Here is a 19,640-nt window from a genome sequence, read left to right on the forward strand (position 1 = left end):
TTGTTTATCATATCAAGTCGTCAGGTTGAGCAGAACTATTCTTTTAATATCTTCAATTATACCATTTTGACTTTCAAACTTAAAAGGCCACAATAAAAAATGCTTTTTATAAGCATAAACAATTTCCGAGTTTTCGTAATCTGTATTTTGTAAGTGAAAACACAAATTCAGAAATTATATGAAATCATTTTCAATTAAACTTCAACTATTAGGTTTTAAACTCAATTATTTTCACAGGTTCTTGTTTACATATTATTTATGATACCCGATACACCGACACAATATGATTGCGTTGAACCGGCAAAAGCATTATGAACTAAATCACGGTTAAGAATCTTCACGTTAAATCCGTTTGCCTTTACAAGCTTTGAATTACTTAATCACTTAATTTGCTGTAACTTCATATCATGTAGAGCAGATCTGACGGTGAATACAAAACTTATTTTCATAGAGCATATTTTGTCGGTTTATGTGACTTTGTAAAGTCGTCTATTATTCATAAATCGCTCTGCCCTTTGCGCAAAGAAACTATGGAGACAGTTGCAGCTTACGTCATGAACCAAAATTTAAAATAGATGTGTGAACAGCTATCAAAACATTTTAGTATACAATCAATTATTTCTTCCACTCAAGCAAATTAAGTACCAAAATGCACATTATATAATAAGTAACGCATAGACGGTTAAACTTAAGAATTTAAACTAGCACTATTTCAAAACACACTCCATGCGTCTGATTTTGCATTGACAAAAGTATTTATAGACAGTTCGCTGGCCTGAAGTATTATATTAATGATAAAGAAAAGCTCGTCCGTTTCGCTCACTGTTACAGACCTTTATAAACACACCTAGTGTTTTATATAGTATATATGCACTACGTCGTTGGTGGAGTTTAATGCTGTTGTTACATGTTTCTTGTTGGTGATGTTTTGTTTCTATTTTATATGTCTTTGGCGTTTACCCTTTGTCAGTATGAGAGTACCAAGTGGCTACTGAGCTTGTTTCTGTAGTTTTTCATAAAAATATTGTTTATGTTTAAATCTGAGAGTACATCATCAAATGTATCACATTTGAAAGTAAACAACAAAGATAAAGAAATCTACAATCGTATGCATTGCCATTTACACCCAAATAATCGTAATATTACTGTGATTTGAACATGATTGCACATGTACTTAACACTTGTGGTCAATGGCAACCTAACAATGAACAAGGGTATATTTTCATATCAATGTATGAAGAAACCGAACTAGTTCACCTTAAGGTTGCACGACCCTAAAGAAAACCTCCACTTGAAACTCTTCAATTTTAATGATTTCAAGATTATGGTTCGAATTCAGCCAGAAGCACAAATATTCTTTTCTTTTTTTCTTCTTTGTTTTGCTAACATTGTTTTACAAAAGTTAATATTGCCTTTTCATTAAAAAGTAATTAAATACATTTATACACATAAATATTGGCTTCCGTGAAGATTTTATAACTTGCAGGCACGGCTGAAATAGGTGGTTAGGAATTACAAACTTTATTTTTTTTAAATGACACAGTTAAACCTTTTGAATTTTTGGCGTAATGTTCCCAAAAGATTAAAGATAATTATTAAAGAAGAACAGGTCATGAGTATTTCTAGAAATTGTTGATTTTGCTTTTAAACGACGATGTTTCACTTTTACGCGGTCAAAACAGTATGTTAAAATGATTATATTCGTTTGTGATGTGATCAATAATGTATTATTTATGAAGGCAAATACATCTTTTGTTACTCTGATACCAAATTATTACCAAAATGTTGAAAAATAAATGAAATAAAGGAGTTTTCTTGTCTCTCGGGTGATGTCGTTTTTATCGACAATTTTAGGGGTAGGGTAAATCAAATTTAAATAAAATTGTTATTAGACGGTAAATTTCGTTAAATTCTGTTTTTGAATCCAAGAAATGATACACATTAAAAATTATCAAGCTGATCATATTTTGAAATGGTGCCCATTAGGGGTGTGCTTCCTTAAAATCGTTCGTATAGTTTATTTAAGGAATACAACTGCGCAGGTAAACCGCACATTGAATAACCTTTTTTAACAGGAAGACATTCAGATCGATTTTTGTAATCCGATATATACGTCATTTTGTAAAATACAAATGTTGAAATGAAGCTCACAATAATAATGTGTTAATCTGAAACGGAAATCGTCCAATTCTAGCGAAGGCAATGGGATAGTTTAAAATATGTAAGTGTTTAAAAATGAATTTTATTAGGCTTTACAATATCATTAAACAGAAACGCAACTTGCTTTTTAGAGTCATATTTAAAAATATCGATTGTGTTTTAACTTTGAAGATACTTGAAATTTACCTAAATGTACTACACAGGCGTTGGTCATGGACGGGTATTACTGCAAGTCTTTTACAAAAAGAACAAAACAAACTAAATGCTATGTTTACGAGGATCTAAAGATCAATATCTACCTCCGAAAATAATTGAAATATCCAATGATATATGTGCGTAGATTCAGCTAACATGAGCGTAAAGGTAATTCAAACCCGTTCTCCGACATCTTTTGTTACTACTTTAGGCAGCCACAAATCAATGGTCGCATGTATGAAAATATCAATAGCAACATGTTACATATACATATAAAGATAAAACGTAAGGAGAGTTGGTTGTTTAAAGACAGCAGGTTGGGATGTAGACAATTTGATTACAAGTATAATGAGAATGATCTTGTCAAACGATTGTCTGCCTTTTACCCGTGAGGTTGGAGTTTTAATCTCCACGAGTGAATCTTTCTACTGGCAAAAAGGCCACATAATTGTTTGTAAGTCCAGGAACCTGACTCGAGAGTGATATTATTACACTTTTAAGCTGTCTTCAAACTCGGTTTCAATAAGTAAAAATCTAGTAACAATTATGAATTATTTTATTTACACTGCTACCAAGGATAATATGTACTACTGTCAAGTGGTCAGCTTCTTTAGCCCTTATGTCAACATGTCTACACTTGTATATGTTATATTTGATATAGACATCTTCAATGCTAAAGGCTAGTATTTGTGGTATGTTTAAAGTATATTTGTTTTACAAATCATAAAACTGTCTGTCAACTTTAAATGTGACTAGTACATAGGCTGTCTTTCATTGCATTGTATGGAAAACCCCTTTCGATACTGGTATTTTCAATATATCTTAAACTATGTTCTTTGTGTCAATAAAATGCCGGTTCCCGAAATTCAATTGTCAAGCATTGATGTTAACATTCTTGAAAGTGGTGTTTAAGCAACCAGCAAATAATTGTTCTGAAATTATCGAAGGGGCTGAAGATATGGTTCTATGTTAACAAATATATTGTATTTTAATAGTTCTTTGTGATTAGATATTGTGTAGTTACGATTGTAAAAAACTTCACCGAGATTATTCAAACTCAAACAGATCAAAGTTGGCCCCGCTCCAGGAATTGTTTTGTGATAATTACATACCTGAAACACTTTGAAGACGACAAGGCTGTGATGAACGTAGATATGATACGATAAGCGCCAGGTTGTATTGAAAAAGCAAGTATAAGGCAAGATGTTAATGTGTGTTATTGTTGCAATACCTGAAGAAGTTGTTTAAATGTATACAAATGACCGGTTACAGCTATTACGTTTTAAACTCTAAACGTTGCTAACAATTCTCTTTCCCTAATTTTTTAATGACAAAATGTCATGACTTGTGGTTTTACTAAGTATTGATGAAGCTATTATTCAAGATTGTGATAAGTCTATGGGCCGAATTCAGAACAACCACTGTCACCCACACTCAATGTGTTAATCCTCTGTTATCACCAGTGTGTGTATACCACGTGATAAATTGCGTCATAACTGCTACGTCGGCAGGCAATATTTTGCTTCAAATGAAAACTTTAAATAAAGATAACTTTACTATTTATTTATCATATTAAATCACAGAAGGCATAGTCTACGCCGTTTACATATCCTCGCTATCGGTCTTTTACTAGAGCTTGATTGAGAGCTAAATTTACTTAAACACTTCGACAAACATTTCGCGAAACCGCCGCCTGATGTAGCACTGTCAAAACATTATTATGGAAAGAGTTTTGTCGAAGTATTTAAGGAAACTAATCACCTAATTAAACTCCGGTAACAACACGAAGGCGAAGCTCATTAAGCGACATAGATTGTCATTTGTTTCAATTAAAAAAGGTGTTTTAAGTCATCATTCGAAGCAAATTGTTGCCTTCCGATCTAGCATTTGTGACGTAATTTATCACGTTGTAAACACACCCTGATCACATAACGGCTCAGATATTTTCGAGTGAAAGGATTTATCCGTATTCACAGGTGTGAGTAAGATTCAAGTGTTTTGCGTGAGTGGGCTATTTGTGGGTGCTCGGCTAGGCCACTCACACACACAACCGTCCTCGAAGATTGGCTGTGAATACAAATAGAATGAGTGTGACTGTTAAATGTACATTACAAGTAGAAAAGATTGAATATATCAGAGATTTGGTACAAATAAGAAAAACGCCTGTTCCCATGCAATATTTAATTGACCGTGATAATCCATTGAAGTACTTCAATAACGTTGTATTCTATTATAAAATAAAATTTTGAAAAAAAATGCGCCAATCACATATTCATTCTGACCCGTGCTGATCTTGAACGCCCAGCAAAATGGGTGGTTGCAATTTCTCCCTTCCATTATCCAAGTTTCGTTAAATTCGTTGAGCTATTTTACACTCCAATGTGTTATTTTTCATTCGCTAATGTGCTAATTGTTTGTCTGTATAAGAGTAGCAAGTGTAACATGTTAGAAAACATGGTAGTTGTAGTCTGTATAAGAGTACCAAGTGTAACACGTAAGAAACCATGGTAGTTGTTGTCAGTATAAGAGTACCAAGTGTTACATTTTAGAAACCATGGTAGTTGTTGTCAGTTTAAGAGTACCAAGTGTTACATTTTAGAAACCATGGTAGTTGTTGTCAGTTTAAGAGTACCAAGTGTTACATTTTAGAAACCATGGTAGTTGTTGTCCGTTTAAGAGTACCAAGTGTTACATTTTAGAAACCATGGTAGTTGTTGTCAGTTTAAGAGTACCAAGTGTAACATGTTAGAAACCATGGTAGTTGTTGTCTGTATATGAGTACCAAGTGTAACATGTTAGAAACCATGGTAGTTGTTGTCTGTATATGAGTACCAAGTGTAACATGTTAGAAACCATGGTAGTTGTTGTCAGTATATGAGTACCAAGTGTAACATGTTAGAAACCATGGTAGTTGTTGTCTGTATATGAGTACCAAGTGTAACATGTTAGAAACCATGGTAGTTGTTGTCCGTATAAGAGTACCAAGTGTAACATTTTAGAAACCATGGTAGTTGTTGTCCGTATATGAGTACCAAGTGTAACATTTTAGATACCATGGTAGTTGTTGTCTGTGTAAGAGTACCAAGTGTAACATGCTAGATACCATGGTAGTTGTTGTCTGTATATGAGTACCAAGTGTTACATTTTAGAAACCATGGTAGTTGTTGTTCGTATAAGTGTTCCGAGTGTTACATTTTAGAAACCATGGTAGGTGTTGTCCGTATAAGTGTACCGAGTGATACAATTTAGAAACCATGGTAGTTGTTGTCAGTATTAGAGTATCAATTATAGCATGTTAGAAACCATGTCCGTATAAGTGTGCCAAGTGTTACCTTTTAGAAACCATGGTAGTTGTTGTCTGTATATGAGTACCAAGTGTTGCATTTTAGAAAACATAGTAGTTGTTGTCCGTGTAAGTGTACCAAGTATTACCTGTTAGAAACCATGGTAGTTGTTGTCTGTATATGTGTACCAAGTGTAACCTGTTAGACACCATGGTAGTTGTTGTCAGTATATGAGTACCAAGTGTAACATGTTAGAAACCATGGTAGTTGTTGTCAGTAAAGAGTACCAAGTGTAACATGTTAGAAACCATGGTTGTTGTTGTCTGTATAAGAGTACCAAGTGTAACATGTTAGAAACCATGGTAGTTGTTGTCTGTATATGAGTACCAAGTGTAACATGTTAGAAACCATGGTAGTTGTTGTCAGTATATGAGTACCAAGTGTAACATGTTAGAAACCATGGTAGTTGTTGTCTGTATATGAGTACCAAGTGTAACATGTTAGAAACCATGGTAGTTGTTGTCTGTATATGAGTACCAAGTGTAACATGTTAGAAACCATGGTAGTTGTTGTCAGTATATGAGTACCAAGTGTAACATGTTAGAAACCATGGTAGTTGTTGTCAGTATTAGAGTACCTAGTGTAACATTTTAGAAACCATGGTAGTTGTTGTCTGTATTAGAGTACCAAGTGTAACATTTTAGAAACCATGATAGTTGATGTCCGTATACGAGTACCAAGTGTAACATTTTAGAAACCATGGTAGTTATTGTCCGTATAAATGTTCCAAGTGTTACAATTTAGAAACCATAGTAGTTGTAAGAATAAATGAAGGATAACTTTATCTAATTTAGCCACACCATTTTGAGCCTGAAACGTTTTATTTTGATCTAGCGGTTCTAGGCACTCCGCCCCAAAATTTGGCATTATGATTGAACAAATACCGTTTACCCCACCACAAATACTAAATTTAGTCACTACGTTCTATGAGGTTAAATCCCAATTACCTTTCACTCTATTACCTTTAGTTGCGACAGAACATGGCTCTACAGAAACCTCTCGTACAGCCCATTCATTGACTTATTTAGTGCGATTTCAAATGTTGGTTCCATTAGTCCTCAAGGAGTTATTATTTAACATTTATGCATGCATGCAATCATTTAAAACATTTCTTGTCTACATGTGTATCCTGATTTCACAAGTTTCTAGTTGTTATATGTGCGTGTATCATTTCTCATTGTACCTCGATTGAGGACATTACATCACTATCCTTAGTGTCCGACAAAGCTCATTGTCCTTATTAAGTATACCAAGTCTTGTTGTCCCAAGTGCGGGTAGTCTGTCTCGTTGTCCTGGGTGAGTGTACAAAGTCCCACTGACCTAATTGCGTGTATCATGTCTCGCTCCCTCTAGGGTGTGTGTCAAATCTAAAAGTCATCAGTGAATGTAACTGGTCTTGTTGTATTAAGTGCGTGTGCCTACTCGCGATGTCCTAAATGTGTCTACCAAGTCTCGTTGTCGTGAGTGAGTGTACAAAGTCGCGTTGTCCTAAGTGCGTGTGTTTCGCTTCAGGTAGTGTTTGTATTATATCTCATTGTTCTCAGTGAAGGTTACTGGTGTTGTTGTTTTCAGTGCGTGTGCCTAGTCGAGATCTCCTTAATGTGGGTACAAACTCTCGTTGGCCTTATTTGATGTATATCATATATTTTGGCCCTAAATAAGTGTGTTATATATCGTAGTCACACATATCATGCCTCGCTGGCTGTCCATAGTGTGTGTTTCATGTCGCTTTGTCCTACGTGTGTGTATCATGTATTTTTACATCTCGTTAGTATGTGTATCATATATCATTGTCCTTGTTGAATTTGTCCTGTCGAGTTGTCATTAATGAGAAGATCAAGTTTCGTTGTTCCTACTGCGTATACCAAATCTCCTTGTACCTAATGGGTGTCTCATTTACTGTTGTCCTTAATGCGTGTTTCCTTTCTAAATTTCCTTATTCCGTAGACCAAGTCTTATTGTACCTTGGGTGTATCGTGTTTCGTTTGCCTAATAAGAACGTGTTTTATGTCTCGATGACTTAAGTATAAGTTTCATATCGCGTTGTTTTAAGTGTGTGTGCGTGTGTGTGTGCGTGTATGTGCGTGCGTGCGTGCGGGGATGTGTGTGTGCAGGTGTTAGGGTGTAAGGGCGTGCATCCGTGTGTGTGTGTGTGTGTGTGTGTGTGTGTGTGTGTGTGTGTGTGTGTGTGTGTGCGTGCGTGTGTGTGTGTGTGTGTGTGTGTGTGTGTTTGAGTACGTGCGTGTTTGTGTACGTGCGTGTCTGTGTTTGTCTTACACTTAAAAACAAAACTGTTTTGTTTATCATATCAAGTCGTCAGGTTAATGCTGAGCAGAACTATTCTAAGATTCTTTTAATATATTCAATTATTTGACTTTCAAATTTAAAAGGCCACAATGAAAAATGATTTTTTATAAAAAAAAACAATTTTCGAGTTTTTGCAATCAGTATTTTGTAAGTGAATAAACAAATTCAGAAATTATATAAAATCATTTTCATGTAAACTTCAGCTATTAGGTTTTGAATTCAACTCTTTTCACAGGTGCTTGTTTACATATTATTTAGGATACCCGATACACAGACACAAAATGATTGCATTGAAGCGGAAAAAGCTTTATGAAACAAATCACGGTTAAGGATCTTCACGTTAAATCTGTTTGCCTTTACAAGCTATGAATCACGTAATAACTTTATTTACTATAACGCTATACCATGTAGAGAAGATCTGGCGGTGAATACAAAAATTATTTTCATAGAGCATATATTTGTCGGTCTACGTGACTTTGTAAAGTCGTCTATTATTCATTAAACGCTCTGCCCTCTGCGCATGCGCTATGTTTGACAGTTAAGAGTGCTATTGGCTGGAGACAGTTGCAGTTCACGTGATAAACCAAAATTTTAAAATAGATGTGTAAACAACTATCAAATCATTTTGACAACTATTAAGTATATAATCAAGTATTTATGATAAAAAAACATTTACGTTTCTTCCACTTAAACAAATTGTGTACCAACATGCACATTCTATCGATGATCATTACAAATGACAGGCATAGTCAGGAGGTCATGCAAGTCATCAAATTAAAGGTCTGTACTATGCAAACATACCTATGTAATTTAATGATTTAAATATAAACAGTTTACTGTTTTTTAAACAGCAAGAACCATTTAATTGAATGTTTTAATTACTATTATAACATTTCAAAATGCCGTGACCGACACTCATTTAATTAAGTAGACGGTTTAATTAAAGAATTTAAACGTTCGCGGGTGTTTAAAGGTTTGCCTACTGGCACCGATTCAATGCTTTATTGCTCTTGTACTCTTAGTTAGGGAATACATAGGATCTGCTGTATTTCAAACACTATTTGAGACACTAGTTTAAGCTGAACCTTTCAAATGAATGCATACTTTGATAAGACTTACCGTTTATGTTTCTGCTTTATTCGGGATTGTTGGGATAAGAGTGAGGTTGTGCACATAAACTGGTTTAAATCCCCAGTAAATTTACATTTGACTGACTGTTCCAAGGCGGTAACTAACAGTCCTTGATAAACACACACCTAGTGTGTTATATAGTATATATGCATAATGTTGTTTGTGGAGTTTAATGCTGTTGTTTCATGTTTCTTGTTGGTGATGTTTTGTTTTTGTTTTTGTTTTATATGTCTTTGGCGTTCACCCTGTGTCATTAAACTGTGCATATGTTTAAACGTTTGGCTACTGAGCTTGTTTCTGTAGGGTTTTTTTTATAAAAATATTGTTTATGTTTAAATATGCGAGTACATCATCTAATATATCACTTTTGAAGGTGAACAAGACAAAATAAAGAATCAACAATCGTATGCATTACTATTTGCACCCAAAATAACCGTATTATTACTGTCATTTGAACATAATTGCACATGTGCTAAACACTTGTTGTCAATGACAACCTAACAATAAACAAGGGTATTTTTCCATATGTATGAAGAAACCGAACTAGTTCACCTTAAGATATTTTCGTGTGATTTATTTTAGGAATGCAATTGCGCAGGTATAGCTCACATTGAATAACCTTATTGAACAGGAAGACATTCAGATCGATTTTTGTAGCCCGATATATACGTCATTCAGTAAAATACAAATGTTCAAATTAAGCTCACAATAATAATGTTCTAATATAAAAATCGTCCAATTCAAGTGAAGGCAATGGGATAGCTTAAGAAATGTTAAGTGCTTTACAATATCATTAAACAAACACGCAACTTGCTATGTAGAGTCGTATTTAAAAATATCAATTGTGTTTTAACTTTGAAGATACTACTTATTTACCTAAATGTATTACACAGGCGTTGGTCATGGACGGGTATTACTGCAAGTCTTTTATAAAAAGAACAAAACAAACTAAATACTATGTTTACGAGGATCTAAAGATCACATTGTCTACCACTTAAAATAATTGATGTGCGTGAAGTAAGTACCGCAGCACCGCATCACCATGTCAACACGGTGATGCGGTGCTAGCACTGTATCACCATATATTGTCATATCAGAATACTATTAGTATTAAGGGTGTCTTATCCTTGGATATGACACCTATTACACAGTGGGGGCAAGACCTAGCCATAAGTAAAATTTTCATGAGAATAACCTAGGATTTTAGGCCGCTAGCTATGTCGTATATGAAAATAGGCACATAATGGATATTTGTCGCATAGTCAGAAACTCATATACAGGGGAAACCTTAAAATGAGCGTTGAGACCATAGCGATCTATGTCACCGTGTAGCCGAGGCATTTCCATAGGTGATAGAACATGTGAATATCCTAAGATTTTAGGCTGGATAGACAAAACAAGGACATGAAATAGGCTTCAAATGACTATTTATCGCATGAAATGGTATAACTATGGTGCGGAAACTTCAAAATGAGCAAGGAGAACATAACGTCTTATGTCATCGTTTAGCCGAGGATAAGGGTAATAGTATATGTGAATAACTTAAGAATTTAGGCAGGCTTTGCGGTAGAGAAACATGGAATAGGTCCCAAATGTATATTTGCCGCATAGTCATTAAGTGGTTATGGCGCGGAAACATTAAAAAGAGCAAGGGGAACATATCGACATATATCACCATGTAGCCGAAACCTAGTCCTACACAGTGACATAGGGCCCTATGGTCCCCTTGCTCGTTTCTGCGAGAACGAGTCTTACAGTATGGTAGGGGTCAATAGGGCTAATATTGCCCATATACGCATAAAGTTGGGCTAAGGACGGGGCCAGACTAAAATCCTCGTAGAAATAACAGTTTCGCCGAATTTATCACATCGCAAGGTAACCATTGGATACAGTGCCATTGGTCCCTTTGCTCGTTTTGAAGGCATCCGCTCCATAACCGTGTCTGAATATGGGCCAAATTGGCATTGAGAATCGAGTTAATGTCCCTATCCCGCATAGCCTGCCTAAAATCCTAATGTATTCACATGTGCTATCACCTAGGGCCAGGTCTCGGCTACATAATGCCATAGGTCGCTATGGTCCCCTTGCTCGTTTCTGCGAGAACGAGTCTTACATGTTTCCTCGATATTAATGCTCTTATTGTATTGATTTTGATGGCAAGCACGGAATCAACACGGTGATATGGTGATACGGTGCTAACTTCACGCACATAGATAATTGATACATCCAATGACATTTGTGCTCCGATTTGCAAACATAAGCGTAAAGGTAATTCAAATCCGTTCTCCGACATCTTTTGTTATTACTTTAGGCAGCCACGCCTGTATAAAATACAGAACGTAAGAAGAGTTGGTTGTTTAAAGACAGCAGGGTGGGGTGTAAACAATTTGATTACTAATATGATGAGAATGATTTTGTGAAAACAAGTGTCTGCCTTTTACTCGTGAGGTTGGAGGTTCGATCCCCACGAGTGAATCTTTTTCCTGGCAAAAAAGCCATCAATTTGTTTGTAAGTCCAGGAGTCTGACTCGAGAGTGGTTGATATTATAACTTTAAGCTGTCTTTATACTCGGGTTTAATAAGTAAAACATCAAGTAACAAATATTAATTCTTTTATTTCAACTGCTACCAAGGATAACATGTACTACTGCCCAGTGGTCAGCTTCTTAAGCCCTTATATCAACAAGTCTACACTTGTATATGTTACACTTTATATAGACATATTCGACGCTAAAGGATTGGATTTGTGGTATGTTTAAAGTACTCGTATATTTGTTTTACAAATCATAAAAATGTTTGTCAACTTTAAATATGACTAGTATATAGGCTGTCTTTCAAATGTTTACAAATATATTGTGTTTTAATAGTTCTTTAATATGATCATAGTTGGTCGCCCTCCGGCAATGAACTATTTTATGAACACTAATATATTTCTTTGCAAGATCCTTATGAAATATAATACATTGTGAGAACGATAAACGAGTGTTTATGTATAACATTACGTCAATGATTTTTTTGTTCATAGTGCGACAATACAAAGTTATTTTAAAAATATGACAAGTTACTTCTTTTAAGTTTTAAACTCTAAAAGTTGGTAATAAGTATATTTTCCTTATGGAATTGCAAGACTTTGTGGTTAAAGTAGGTATTGTGTAGTTTCTATTTAAAAGTAAACCTTCACCGAGTTTGTTCAAACTCAAACAGATCAAAGGTGGCCCCGCTCCAGGAGTTAATTGTTTTGTGATACTTACATACCTGAAATACTTTGTATGCGACAAGGCTATGGTGAAAGCAGATACGTTCAATAAGCGCCAGGTTGTACTGGAACTAAAACAAGTATAAGGCAATGTATTAATGTGTGTTAGTGTGGCAATACTTGAAGATGTATGTTTCTATTACGTTTGAAACTTTAAACGTTGCTAACAAATGTCTTTTCCTATTTTTGTGCTTTAACAAAATTAGGAATAGACTTGTGGTTTTACTAAGTATTGATGTTTTTATGCTCAACATTACTTGAGGAAGTTATTTTAAAAATATGCCCGGTTACACCTTTAACGTTTAAATTTCTCAACGTTGCAGATTATCTTTAATTGTATTCCACCGTAGTACCAGCAGTATTAGTAGTAACAGTAGGAGCCACAGTAACAGCAGTAATAGAAGCAGCAGTTTATCGCAACATTAGCAGCGGTAGTGTCACCGGTAGTATAAGCAGAAGCAGCAGTGATAGCAGCGGTAGCAGCAGCAGTTGCGTATAAGTCGTAGTAGTAGTAGTAGTGGTAGTAGCAGTTGTTGTAGTAGGAGTAGTGGTAGTAGTAGTTGTAGTAGTAGTAGTAGTGGTAGTGGTAGTAGTAGTAGTAGTAGTAGTAGGAGCAGCAGTTGTTGCGGTAGTTGTAGTAGTAGTAGTAGCAGAAGCAGTAGTAGTAGTAGTAGTAGCAATAATAGTAGTAGTAGTGGTAGTAGTAGTGGTAGTGGTAGTGGTAGTGGTGGTAGTAGTAGTAGTAGTGGTGGGGGTGGTGGTGGTGGTGGTGGTGGTGGTGGTGGTGGTGGTGGTAGTAGTAGTAGTAGTAGTAGTAGTAGTAGTAGTAGTAGTAGTAGTGGTAGTAGTGGTGGTAGTGGTGGTAGTGGTGGTAGTGGTGGTAGTAGTGGTAGTGGTAGTGGTAGTGGTAGTGGTAGTAGTGGTGGTGGTGGTGGTGGTGGTGGTGGTGGTAGTGGTAGTGGTGGTGGTGGTAGTGGTAGTGGTAGTGGTAGTGGTAGTGGTAGTAGTAGTAGTATTTGTTGTAGTGGTAGTGGTAATAGTAGAAAGAGGTGTTGTAATGGTAGTGGTAGTGGTAGTAGTAGTCGACTTTTGGATACCTACTTTATTACACTATTTAGTAAAATACATATATTGTATTAAAACTCACCTTTAAAAAATAATTTAGGATGACAAATATAATTAAATTTGAACCCGAAGAGCAGAATTCAAGCGAATGGAAATGGTTTATGCTTTTTTTATTCGAAATCTGCTTCTGCTTATACTACCGGTGACACTACCGCTGCTGATGCTGCGATAAATTTAAGCATTTTAAATGCTGGTCCTTAAAACGGCCCTTAAGTGCATCATTAGTGTACAGCTCACTTAAGCCTGTTCACCATTGGCATTCGTTATTACTTGAAGCAGTCACAAATTAATGGTCGCCTGTATGCGAGTATCAATGGTAACATATTACATAGACATACGCAGATACAACGTAAGGTGTGCTTGTTGTTTAAAGACACATGGGTGGAATGTTGACAATTTTGATAGTAAATAGGTTGAGAATGATCTAGTGAAAACAATTATTAGCCTCTTATACGTAAGGTTGGAGATTCGATCCCTACGAGTGAATCTTTCTACTGACAAAAATGCCATATTATTGTTTGTAGGTCCAGGAAACTGACTCGAAAGTTATTGATATTATAAAAGCTTTTAGCTGTCTTCATACTTGGGTTCAATTAGTATAAATCCAGCAACAAATATGAATCGTTGTATTTTAACTGCTACCGAGAAAAACATTTTCTACTGTCTAGTGGTCAGCTTCTTGATCCCTTATGTCAACATGCCTACGTGTATATGGTATACTTTATATAGACAACTTCAGCGCCAAAGGCTTGGATTTGTGGCTTTTTTGAAGTATATTGTTTTCACAAATCTTGAAAATGTTTGTCGTTTGAATGCGACTAGTATCATGGTTGTCTTTTGTTTCATTGCTTAAAAAAAACTCTTTTCGATACTGGTATTTTCAAGGAGCGATCTTAAACTATGTTCTTGGTGTCAATAAAATTCCGTGTTCCCGAAATTTAATTGTTTAACACTGATGCAAACATTCTTCAACGTGGTGTTCCAGAGCCAGCCATTAATCGTTTATGAAATTATCTTAGAGGCTGTAGATATGGTTCTATGTTAACAAAATCTATTGTGTTTTAGTAATAGGTATTGTGTTCTTTGTAGTTATTGTTAAATAGAAGAACACTATTGAAAATCAAATTATTTAATATAATCATAGTTGGCCACCCTGGAATTAATTATATTATACAAATTAATTATCTCTTTTAGCAAAGCTCTTCTGACATATAATATATTGTGAGAACGACAAACGAGGTTTTATGCATAACATTACGTCAATGATTTATTTGTTTATAGTGCGACAATACATGAATAAATTATGAATATGATTGGTTAAGTCTATTAAGTTTTAAACTCTCAACGTTGTTAATTATTTTTTTTTCCTTATTTGTTTGGCGATTAAATTGCAAGATTTGTGGTTAAATTAGGTATTCTGTAGTTTCATTCAAAAGTAAAACTTAACTGAGATCGTACAAACTCAAACAGATCAAAGTTGGCCCCGCTCCAGGAGTTAATTGTTTGGTGATACTTACATACCCGATTTTTTTAATATGCGACCAGGCTGTGATGAAATTTGATATGTTATGTAAGCGATCAGCGCCAAGTTGTATGCACAAAAACAAAAATAAGGCAATACATTTATGTGTGTAAGTGCGGCTATACTAACTTAAAGAAGTTAATAAACATTATGCAAATGACCGGTTTCAGGTATTCAGTTTTAATCTCCAAATGTTGGTAACTTTTCTCTTTATCTAATTCTGTGTTTTATCTAAATTGAAATGCTTATGGTTTTAATAAATATTGTACGGCAATTACTCTCATATCGAAAAAAAACTTTTAATAATTTAATCTGGCATTAATTGACATGTTCGTTGCACCTCACATATAATTGAGTCCGTTATTTACATGACGCGTTCATTGGAATGGCTTTTAATCATTCCGACCACAGTTGTCCATTTTGATATTTTTAAAGTTAAATCACGTTGTCAATTTTATTTGTAAATAGTTCATACTTTATTGTATATTGTATACTATTTAGAATTAAATATGTATAGTATGTTTGAATATACAAAAAGTAAGTAGAATTGTAACCTTGTAATCGTTCTATCTTCTTAGAGAAATTTACGCTACACCAAACAAAGGACAGGAACGATCTTCTTTATGTATGTCGTCTGCTTAGTTTGCTGCTCAATTTAAAGTCAGAAATGGCCTGTATATAATTTAAACAATGCCAAGTAGTATCGATGTTAAATAAGTTAATTTTGACTATTATTGATGTGTTGCAGCAGCTGGTTATCAGCTTTAATGAGTTAATTGTTAAGGAAGATTGCACAATGACTACAAAAACTAAAACTGGTTAAACCCGGTATTAGACGCGTATTCCCTCATTTCAAAATCGGATATACAGTATATAAAAAGGGTCATTGGGTGCGTTGTGGTCTGACCATGAAGTAAATGCTTTCGATATTAGGATATATCTTAATATTAACATACATCAAAGATCAGTTTAAATTACCACACACATGTTTTCTACTTTTGAAACAGTATGTGCATGAATAGTTATCTTAGTATGCAGATGCTGTTTTTAAAAACCATGCACGTATAAAGATGTATATATGAATATAGAATTAGTTCACATTATAAATATGGCAGAAAGGCTTTATATTTAAAAATGTCCTTTCGTTATATAATTCATAACTTCGAATCGTGGTATTTATTCAGGATACCACCTCTATATATGCAATAGAAACTGTCTTCATAACATAGAAATATATATAAGTATGACATTTCCGGAATGGACGAACCATTAATGTTTGGTTATATAATATAATGGAGTTCATAGCTAATTGACGTTCATCTCCTAATGTTACTAAAATCAAACATTCTTATAATGCGCAAGATTAACATCAGAATGAGGAGGTCCCCAGAACCCAAAGTTACGTTGAAAAATCTTTTGGTTTTCTGGGATTCGGGTCACAACCGAATTTACATAAAAAAGTTTAGATCCGCCATCAAAATAAACGGCGAGCGTATATTTTATGACATCGTGGCAGTAGTCGCAGCTATTTTAGAAAAATCGGAGAAAACGAATTGGTTGAGACAGTGGCGGGCAGTGTAGGTCGCATAAAAAATCCTCCTGACCACTGCCACTCCGAAGGCCGATTGGTTGAGACAGTGGCGGGCAGTATAGGTCGCATAATAAGCCCTCCTGACCACTGCCAATCCGAAGGCCGATTGGTTGAGACAGTGGCAGGCAGTGTAGGTCGCATAATAAGCCCTCCTGATCACTGCCCTTTCCAAGGCAAACTAGTTGAGACAGTGGCGGGCAGTATAGGTCGCATAATAAGCCCTCCTGACCACTGCCACTCCGAAGGCCGACTAGTTGAGACAGTGGCGGGCAGTGTAGGTCGCATAATAAGCCCTCCTGACCACTGCCACTCCGAAGGCCGACTAGTTGAGACAGTGGCGGGCAGTGTAGGTCGCATAATAAGCCCTCCTGACCACTGCCACTCCGAAGGCCGAGTAGTTGAGACAGTGGCGGGCAGTATAGGTCGCATTATACACCTTATGATCACTGCCCTTTCGAAGGCCGACTAGTTGAGACAGTGGCGGGCAGTGTAGGTCGCATAATAAGCCCTCCTGACCACTGCCCTTTCGAAGTGCGACTAGTTGAGACAGTGGCGGGCAGTATAGGTCGCATTATACACCTTATGATCACTGCCCTTTCGAAGGCCGACTAGTTGAGACAGTGGCGGGCAGTGTAGGTCGCATAATAAGCCCTCCTGACCACTGCCACTCCGAAGGCCGATTAGTTGAGACAGTGGCGGGCAGTATAGGTCGCATAATAAGCCCTCCTGACCACTGCCCTTTCGAAGTCCGACTAGTTGAGACAGTGGCGGGCAGTATAGGTCGCATAATAAGCCCTCCTGACCACTGCCCTTTCAAAGTCCGACTAGTTGAGACAGTGGCGGGCAGTGTAGGTCGCATAATAAGCCCTCCTGACCACTGCCACTCCGAAGGCCGATTAGTTGAGACAGTGGCGGGCAGTATAGGTCGCATAATAAGCCCTCCTGACCACTGCCACTCCGAAGGCCGACTAGTTGAGACAGTGGCGGGCAGTATAGGTCGCATAATAAGCCCTCCTGACCACTGCCACTACGAAGGCCGACTAGTTGAGACAGTGGCGGGCAGTATAGGTCGCATAATAAGCCCTCCTGACCACTGCCACTCCGAAGGCCGATTAGTTGAGACAGTGGCGGGCAGTATAGGTCGCATAATAAGCCCTCCTGACCACTGCCACTCCGAAGGCCGATTAGTTGAGACAGTGGCAGGCAGTATAGGTCGCATAATAAGCCCTCCTGACCACTGCCACTCCGAAGGCCGATTGGTTGAGACAGTGGCGGGCAGTATAGGTCGCATAATAAGCCTTCCTGACCACTGCCACTACGAAGGCCGATTGGTTGAGACAGTGGCAGACAGTGTAGGTCGCATAATAAGCCCTCCTGACCACTGCCACTACGAAGGCCGACTAGTTGAGACAGTGGCAGGCAGTATAGGTCGCATAATAAGCCCTCCTGACCACTGCCACTCCGAAGGCCGATTAGTTGAGACAGTGGCGGGCAGTATAGGTCGCATAATAAGCCCTCCTGACCACTGCCACTCCGAAGGCCGATTGGTTGAGACAGTGGCGGGCAGTATAGGTCGCATAATAAGCCCTCCTGACCACTGCCAATCCGAAGGCCGATTAGTTGAGACAGTGGCGGGCAGTATAGGTCGCATAATAAGCCCTCCTGACCACTGCCACTCCGAAGGCCGATTAGTTGAGACAGTGGCGGGCAGTATAGGTCGCATAATAAGCCCTCCTGACCACTGCCACTCCGAAGGCCGATTGGTTGAGACAGTGGCGGGCAGTGTAGGTCGCATAATAAGGCCTTCTGACCACTGCCCTTTTAAAGTCCGACTAGATGAGACAGTGGCGGGCAGTGTAGGTCGCATAATGAGCCCTCCTGACCACTGCCACTCCGAAGGCCGAGTAGTTGAGACAGTGGCGGGCAGTATAGGTCGCATAATAAGCCTTCCTGACCACTGCCACTCCGAAGGCCGACTAGTTGAGACAGTGGCGGGCAGTATAGGTTGCATAATAAGCCCTCCTGACCACTGCCACTCCGAAGGCCGACTAGTTGAGACAGTGGCGGGCAGTATAGGTCGCATAATAAGCCCTCCTGACCACTGCCACTCCGAAGTCCGATTAGTTGAGACAGTGGCAGGCAGTATAGGTCGCATAATAAGCCCTCCTGACCACTGCCACTCCGAAGGCCGATTAGTTGAGACAGTGGCGGGCAGTGTAGGTCGCATAATAAGCCCTTCTGACCACTGCCCTTTCAAAGTCCGACTAGATAAGACAGTGGCGGGCAGTGTAGGTCGCATAATAAGCCCTCCTGACCACTGCCACTCCGAAGGCCGATTGGTAGAGACAGTGGAGGGCAGTATAGGTCGCATAATAAGCCCTCCTGACCACTGCCACTTCGAAGGCCGACTAGTAGAGACAGTGGCGGGCAGTATAGGTCGCATAATAAGCCCTCCTGACCACTGCCACTCCGAAGGCCGACTAGTTGAGACAGTGGCGGGTAGTGTAGGTCGCATAATAAGCCTTCCTGACCACTGCCACTCCGAAGGCCGATTAGTTGAGACAGTGGCGGGCAGTGTAGGTCGCATAATAAGCCCTCCTGACCACTGCCACTCCGAAGGCCGATTAGTTGAGACAGTGGCGGGCAGTATAGGTCGCATAATAAGCCCTCCTGACCACTGCCACTCCGAAGGCCGACTAGTTGAGACAGTGGCGGGCAGTATAGGTCGCATAATAAGCCCTCCTGACCACTGCCACTCCGAAGTCCGATTAGTTGAGACAGTGGCAGGCAGTATAGGTCGCATAATAAGCCCTTCTGACCACTGCCACTCCGAAGGCCGATTGGTTGAGACAGTGGCGGGCAGTATAGGTCGCATAATAAGCCCTTCTGACCACTGCCAATCCGATGGCCGATTAGTTGAGACAGTGGCGGGCAGTATAGGTCGCATAATAAGCCCTTCTGACTACTGCCCTTTCGAAGTCCGACTAGTTGAGACAGTGGCGGGCAGTG

General features: G+C 38.0%; 1 protein-coding gene across 3 annotated transcripts in view; it reads left to right on the forward strand.

The window, feature by feature from the left end:
• Positions 1-2,069: 2,069 nt before the first annotated feature.
• The window catches only part of LOC128234390 (uncharacterized), a 44,434-nt gene continuing 26,863 nt past the window's right edge, over positions 2,070-19,640 (forward strand). For 2 of the 3 annotated variants that reach the window (XM_052948602.1, XM_052948604.1), the window contains exon 1: positions 2,070-2,221. The gene's annotated coding sequence lies outside the window, so the exon portion shown is untranslated. Of the gene's footprint in view, positions 2,222-9,795; positions 9,910-19,640 lie in introns of those variants that run through there. The other variant, XM_052948603.1, reaches the window with a different exon arrangement.

The sequence above is a fragment of the Mya arenaria genome, chromosome 5, assembly GCF_026914265.1.
Source record: "Mya arenaria isolate MELC-2E11 chromosome 5, ASM2691426v1".
Classification (NCBI taxonomy): Eukaryota; Metazoa; Mollusca; class Bivalvia; order Myida; family Myidae; genus Mya; species Mya arenaria.